Source organism: Nicotiana attenuata, unplaced genomic scaffold (genome assembly GCF_001879085.1).
Source record: "Nicotiana attenuata strain UT unplaced genomic scaffold, NIATTr2, whole genome shotgun sequence".
NCBI classification, from domain to species: Eukaryota; Viridiplantae; Streptophyta; class Magnoliopsida; order Solanales; family Solanaceae; genus Nicotiana; species Nicotiana attenuata.
Window position 1 is genome coordinate 64,124 of NW_017674840.1, and position 8,557 is coordinate 72,680.

Consider the following 8,557-nt stretch of genomic DNA (forward strand, 5'->3'; position numbering starts at 1 on the left):
GGGGGGGGGGGGGTTGATTTGTGCGATGTCCAATTTTTCGCGTGCACTGATTATAGAAGGACCTGGTTCTTCTAAGTGTTCCTTAACCTACTGTTGCTGAAATAGTAAATGCGAAAAGTAAAGAACACAAGTATTTTTACGCGGAAAACACCTGGCTCAAAAGGTGAAAAAATCACGACCTACTACTCAGTAGGATTTTCCCCAACACTTCATTAAATCACTGAACCAAAACAGCATTTACAAAACACTTTGTAAACCTAAGGATTAACTCTAATCTCGTTGTGACAACCAACCTCTAACTGTTGCGACAACTCAAGTTAACTCTAACTTGAATACTCAAAGTACCTATTAAAATTGCTTCTACATAAAGCTGAAAAGTACAATATGAAACGCCTACTACAATTGAATTAGAATAAAAGACAGACACTTGGAACTGGTTCTTCTATCTGGTTCATGTAGCTTCAGGTTCGCACACTTGAATCACATAAGAATTGCTTGCAAAATGCCTTGATATTTTGCTTTCAATTCACGTTTAACTTCAGCGTTTGTGCGTACCTGTAAAATGAAAACATCCTACAATATATAGAGTTAGTAGATTAAGAAATAACTAGAGTTCTAATGCTACTCTTCCTTGGTGGAAGAGTTCTAGTTGTTCTCAACTTCTAACTCCTCCCTTATCATGGATAGTGTTCTCTTTGAGTAAGGAGTCCTTCTCCTTATCAATTATGCAACCTTTTCGATCAGGAGATGTCAGATATATCAAGTTAAGCGTATCTCCTTCACTTGCATCCCTTATGCTCGAATCTGCCCATGTCTGCGTACACAGGGGATGGACCTGGTTCATACCTGAGCTTCCTTGTCAATCTTCAAAACAAAACTTCACTTGGGCCAACAAATTCCCCCTTTTTGATGATGACACACTCGTGCTTTTCATAAGCTTAGGCCCTATTTCAACTCAGCTTAACATCAACACAATGATAGAACTTTTTACATTTTTTATCACTTATCATCAAGGACCAGGTTCATTAGGTTATAAACATCACTATTCAAAGCACAACCTTTTTTCTCCCTTTTGGCATCATCAAAAAGTTGCATAAATAAGTAAGATAACCAGATTTTAAAAATTACTCATAGCCACTAGGGCTACTTCAAATGCAATCGTGGATTAATCATCATCTATCAATCTAAGGATATTAGCCATCTAAGAAATATCAACAAATATTTAGAGCAAAAGTCAGTGAATTGCATTGATTGATAAGATCCTATCACAAAGCATACGAAGAAATAAAAATGTTGGAACATGAGCAAAAGAAACAAAAAATCCCGAACTGGGTCACTCGTTGATCTGTACTAGGCTAGGAGGCTTAAGACTGGGAAGGACCGGGTTCTTGGTTCTTGGCCTGGAGCAGTTTCAACATATCTTGAAGAACGACATCATTATTCTCCTTTTGTTTTGCAGCTCAGCTCTGAGAGCATGTCTCTCACTCTCCACCTCTACCAACATCTTCTTCAGCCTATCAATCTTAACATCCTTAGCCCCACTTTCTTGCACCAAAGCTCGCACTTTGCTATTCACTGGTACCTTTTTGGATGAACCAGGTTCTTTGGGAGTGTTCTGGACTTCATAGTCACAAGCAGTTAGAGTGTTTGCCCCAAAATGATCCTTGCTTGTACCAACCTCCCATTTCTTGATGGATACCTTGAAGTGTGCAAGTACAACAGTGAGAATAAAGCCGTAGGGTATGGTATGAGTCTTGGTGCTATTTAGAACCCTATCCAGAAGCTGGATTATAAATCCAGGCCAATTGGTTTTCCTCCCACTATCCAAATATTCCATAAGGACCAGGTCCATGAATGTAGCCATATGCCTCTTTTCCTGCCTTGGCAGCACACATTTGTTTACAAATTCGAACAACACTTTGTGGAGTGGCTTCATCTCACTTTTGTAAATAGCCCTGGGCTCAAGTTCCTCTTCATTGTCACCAAATTTCCTAGTGATGGCAAGGGCAGTAGGGAGATTCTCTAGACTCTGCCATTTTAGCTTCTTATATTCATTGTACCCTTTAGCAGGTACACCCAAAATCTCTCCCTGCTGTTTCTCATCAAAAGTTACTGTCACCCTTTTTACCACATTGGTGACCCTACATACCATCCTTGATCTCACAATTTGCCATAAAGTCGACAATTTCAGTTCTGTCCAGCCTGTCATCCATCTGAAGGACCATGTCCTTCCAGCCTTGCAACTGTAACTTCTCCAAAAGCATCACCATTCCTTCCTCCTCCAAGTCCCTGAGGAGTCTACCTTTCAAGATAGTCCTCTTTCCAAATTGGACCATCTTGTCTTTCTCAGCATCAGAATCACCTTCTTCTTCCTATCCACTCCATTCTTTTTCCTCCACAATTTTCACTTTTCTTGGTTTCACAGCAGACCTGGTTCTTTTAGCCAAAGTGGATGATTCAGCGGACTTTGACTTTGAAACAGTCTTCTTTGCGGAAGTCTTGACTTTCTTAGCTTTAGGAGTTAGAACCTCCACTTCTTCCGTCTCATCTTCATCTCGAAGGACCAGGTCCGTCTCATCAATTTAAACAACCTCAACAGGCTCAACCACCTTCTTCTTTCCCTTAGCAGCAACTTTTATTTTACTTTCTTCTATGGCTTTCTCCAATTCAGCCTCACTCTGCTTCTTCTGACTCCTTGTAGCTCTTCCTCTTGTGGGAGGAATATCTACACGGATAGAAGAGGAAGCCTTTCTTTTGTTGTTTGCTCTAGTAGTGCCAGGGGTATTAACTCCTGAAATTCCTTTCTTTTTTGGATTGTAACTTTCAGTCACCCTTTTTGGTAGGTCTGCAAGGGTTTCTTGTTAAGATGGAATAGGTTCATCAACATTTTTCCCTAATTGAACCAGCCCCTCAGCAGCTTCTCTAGACCCACTCCCCCCTGTTTTTCTTACACTCTCCTCCATTTTAGCAGATTCGTCACCCCAAACTACCATAGCTCCTGATTCTTCAGTTAGACCAACAGGAGTGGGTGAAGAACCAACCACTCCTTTTCCCTTACCCCTCACAGTACTCTGAGCACCCTCACTCTCTTTTTCGTTTCCTTTTTCATTTTTACCACCAAACCTTTCAGACTTAGTAGTTTCAACACCTGTTTTAGATCCTACCAACACAAACCTATTATCCAAATTCATAGCAACCTCAGAGATAGTTTCAGGAGTAACTTTAGGGATAGATGTTACCTGTTCAGTCTCAGAATCAGAAGAAACAATTTCTTCCCCCTCAGTAGCAGATTTGAAAGATTCATCAGATTTCTGGGGTTCTTCTTCCCCACCCGCTTTCAATTGTTCATTTATTTTTTTGATCTGCTCTCCACCACTGACAACCTTGCGAGCCATCTTCTTTACTCTTTTCTTAGAGGTTGGTGTGGTTGAACGAGTGATAGAAGGTGTGGAAGTGATTTCCTGTAGTGGTGATGAAGGATTTTCAGAGGTGTTTGCCATTTTAGTGCTTAGGTATGAAAGAAAAAAAGTTAGATTATGTTTGGAAGATGAGAGAAGATGGGGAGTATTTTGACGGCTTGAAAAGGTAAAGTGAAGAGACACAAAGCCAAATCAATTTAAATAGGAGTGATTAATGGGGTAACGATAGCTTTGCAGAAGTCTAATCAAACTGAATTTCAGTTTTGAAAAGACGTTTGGAGTCTATCCCTAGAATTTAGGCCCTTAATGCGGTTAGGACTTCTTTTGTCACGACCCCAAAACCAACCCGGTCGTGATGGCGCCTATCATGGAACTAGGCCAGCCGACACATTTCCAAAGTAGTTCGACATTTCATTAAAACTTAAATAGCAACCTTTTTCAACTGAAATTCCCATAAGAATATAAAGTTATCAACCAAAATAAATGCGGAAAATAAAAGCCCGACCTCGGGTGTCACTAAGTCATGAGCAATACTACAATTGTTCCGAAACATAACAAGACCAACATAGTGTGAAAGTAGCCAAAATATACTAGAAGGAAGATAAGGAAGGAGAAAGGCGGGACTGCAATCACCAGGCAGCTACCTCGCTATCTCCGGTGATAATCTGCGACTGGAATAGTCAACAGTCGCTACCGTGACCTGAGATCCTGGGTCTGCACACAAGGTGCAGGGAGTAACGTGAGTACACCAACTCAGGAAGTAACAAGTCCAAACTATGGACTGACAGGTAGTGACGGACTAAACCTCAACAATTATAACACATTTAAATTGTACAGTAAAGTAGGCATGCTGGAAATTCAGTTATTCAACTCAACAGTAAAGCAAAATACCAATCCGAACAACGTGAAATATAAAGCTCAGCAAATCTCCACATGTCAATGCCAGAAATGTATGAAAATGCACCGTGTGCTCCCACCCTCAAGTGCTCAACCACTTGGTAATGCATATGGCCATCCGGCATAGGGAAATCCATCCCAGAACATATACAATGCTGACTTGCAAGTCATCCAGTACAGAGGAACAAGGGTAATCCAACCCCGAGGACAAATCCATCTCCGGGTATATATGTATACACACTCAACCATTCGGTACCGCATATGGACATCCGACCCAGGAAAATCTATCCCAGAACATACTCAACAATGACTTGACGTCACTCGGTACCGAGGAAAAAGGGAAATCCATCCCTGTGGAGAAATCCATCTCTATATGTCAATACTTCGGACAAATCCATGTCCAGGGAAATCCATCCCTCAATAATATCATCTGCGCTCACTGGGGGTGTGTAGACTCCGCAGGGGCTCCTTTAAGCCCAAGCGCTATAATAAGCCAACGAAGGCATAATCAATAATCTGCTGCAGCGTGCAGCCCAATCCCATAACTGTCACTCATAATTAGGTTGTCGGCCTCACTCAGTCATCACTCTCCAGTATCACACATACGGGCTCACAATGCCATGAAACTAGCCCGAAACAATGATATGATGTGCCAGATAACAACAACCGAGACTGAGTATAGAATAACAATGAACCTAATGAGATGACAGTAAGAAACGACCACTCGGGTCTCAACAGTATTGGCGTGAAGCCCTAACATGGTAATTAGCATGATTTATAGCTCATTAACTTAATCACATAATCACAACACATATATCAGCAAGAAAGAGTCACTAAGCGGTGCCATGGAATGAACCAGTCCACAATTTCTCACAGTGCACGCCCACACGCCCGTCACTTGGCATTTGCGTCACCTCAATATTTAATCATATAACACATAGTTTGGGGTTTCGAACCCTCAGAACCAAGTTTGGAAGTGTTACTTACCTCAAACCAAGCCAAATCCTACTCTGCTACGCCTTTGCCTCTGGAATCGGCCTCCAAATGTCCCGAATCTAACCAAAAGCAATGCAACACAATCAATATAGGCCAAGGAATCAATTCTAAACAAAAAACTAACAATTCAAACCAAAATCCTGAAATTCACCCAAACCCGGCACCTGGGCCCATGTTTCGGAAGCCGACAAAAATCACAATTCTTTCACTCACGAGTCCATACATACAAGATTTATCAAAATTCGACTCCATTTGACCCCTCAAACCCCCAGTCAAAACTCTCCAAAATCCCAAGCCCTAACCCCTCATTTCACCCTTAATCACCACTAATTACATGATTAAACCACGGGAAACTACCAAAATCACGAGTATTAGGCCTCAAATTACTCACCTCAGTGGAAACCCCCTTGAATCCCTCTTCAAATTGCTCCCAAAAGCTCCAAATCCGGATGAAAAATGGTGAAGAATGACCAAAATTCGCGAAGGGGCCTTTTTATACATTCTGTCTAGCACTTCCGCATCTGCGGCCAAAATCACGCACCTGCGGTCCAAACACCGCATCTGCGTATTTCACTTAAATCCTCATCTTCTGTACCTGCGCCCTAGGCCTCGCACCTGAGGGCTCGCAGATGCGGTCCAACATCCGCTCCTGCGGTCCTTCTCCGCTTCTACGATCCATTTTTGCTTCTGCGGACCTCGCACCTGCGGTCCCCAATCCGCAGGTGCGGAACTAACAGAAACAGCAGCTTCAGCTGCTCAAACCAATTTCCAACCTTTCCGTTAACCATCGTAATTCATCCCGAGGCCCTCGGGACCTCAACCAAAAATACCAACAAGTCATATACCACTATTCAATCTTATTCAAACCTTCAGAACACTCCCAACAGCATCAAAACACCAAATCACCCTCGGATTCAAACCTAAGAACTTCTACACTTCCGAATTTTGCAAACGATGCCGAAACCTATCAAACCTCGTCCGAATGACCTGGAATTTTGCACACACGTCACAAATGGCACTACAGACCTACTCCAATTTACAGAATTCCATTCCGACCCCGATATCAAAATTTCCATTGCCGACCGAGAAACGCCAAATTTCCAATTTCGCCTATTCAAGCCTAAATCTACCACGGGCCTCCAAATCACATTTCGGACGCGCTCCCAAGTCCAAAATCACCTAACGGAGCTAACCAAATCATAAAAAATCCAAATCCGAGATCGAATACTAAAAGTCTAAACTTGGTCAAACATTTCAAATTTAAAGCTTCAAGCTGAGGATTGTTCTTCGAAATCTATTCCGATTATCCTGAAAACCAAAACCGATGATTTACATAAGTTATAATACATCATACGGGGCTAGTCATGCCCGAGAACTAGCGAGTGAAGTGCAAATGCTCAAAACGACAGGTTGGGTCGTTACATCTTTTGAACAGAATTGGTCCATTTTGTGACGGATAAGTCCTAAAAGGATTCGGGATTAGATGGGACTCTTTCTTTGATCATGATCCAAATATAGTTATTCCAAATTATGCAGAGTTTAGAATATATACCAAGTAATTCTTGATGAACCAGGTTCTTCACTGAGAAATCTCTTGTGTAAGTCTGAACTTTCAAAGAACATAGAGATAATATCATTAGATATTAATAAGTCATTTTAGCACATGGAACAAGAGTATACTATTGAAAGTATGGGACTGAGCAAAATCTAATCTAATTATGTACAAAATTTACAGATTTTCTAACCAAATTTTTTTTTCATTTTTTTTCGATTGTCAATTTTGAACTGGTCCTTTTAGGTGATCTTAATCATCCCTAATTCTAATATGTTCCTTTCAAAGTGATCTCTACTTAGAACTTTTGTGAAGATGTCAGCTATTTGCTTGTCAGTAGCACAAAATTCCACAGTGGTCAAACCCTTTTCATAGTTGTCCCTCAAAAAGTGATGCCTAACATCTATGTACTTAGTTCTCTTGTGATGAACCGGGTTCTTGGTCATACTAATTGCACCAATGTTATCATAAAAAATGGGGATACAACCAATATCAATTCCAAAGCCCATTAATTGCTGTTTGATCCACAACAATTGAGCACAACATGAAGTAGCAACAACATACTCAGCTTCAGTAGTAGATAAGGCCACAAAATTTTGCTTTCTGGTGGCCCAAGACACAAGACATGAGCCAAGAAAGTGTGCCATACCTGAAGTGCTCTTTCTATCCACAAGAAAACCTGCATAATCAGCATCAACATATCGCACTAGATTAAAATTACTACCTTTTGGATACCATAGACACATGTCAGTGGTGCCTTTTAGGTATCTCAAAATTCTCTTGACAGCAGTCAAGTGAGACTCCTTTGGATTCGCCTGACATCTTTCACAAAGGCGTACACTGAAAACAATGTCAGGTCTGCTAGCAGTGACATACAACAATGAGCCAATCATTCCCTTATACAACTTCTGATCAACAGATGAATCAGGTTCATCTATATGCAACTTTGTAGTTATTGTAATAGGAGTGTCGATTTCATTGGAATCTTTCATTTTAAACCTTTTAAGCAACTCTTTTACATACTTCTGCTGATGAATCATAGTTTCATTTGAATTTTGTTTAATTTGTAAGCCTAAAAAGAAATTAAGCTCACCCATCATGCTCATTTCAAATTCACTCCCCATTAGTTTAGCAAATTCTTTACTTAGTTTATCAGTAGTTGCTCCAAAGATTATATCATCAATGTATATCTGAACTACCAAGAGATCTTTACCTTTTTTTTCAAGAATAAAGTATTGTCAATTTTACCTCTCTTGTAGCCATGCTCAAGCAGAAATTTTGATAATCTTTCATACCATGCTCTTGGAGCCTGCTTGAGCCCATAAAGTGCCTTGTCAAGCTTGTACACATTGCTTTCAACGCCTAGAGGTTGCTTGACAAACACTTCTTCATTTAGATAGCCATTGAGGAAGGAACTCTTGACATCCATCTGATGGAGAGTGAATTCCATGTAAGCAGCAAAGGCTATGAGGAGTCTAATTGCTTCCAATATTGCAACAGGAGCAAAGGTCTCATCATAGTCTATTCCCTCCTCTTGACTATATCCTTGAACCACCAATCTTGCCTTGTTCCTTTTAACTGTTCCATCTTCATCAAATTCTTTTTTGAAGACCCATTTTGTGCCTATTACTGATCCGTCCTTGGGTCGTTGAACCCGATTCCAAACTTGACTTCTCTCAAATTGGTTGAGTTC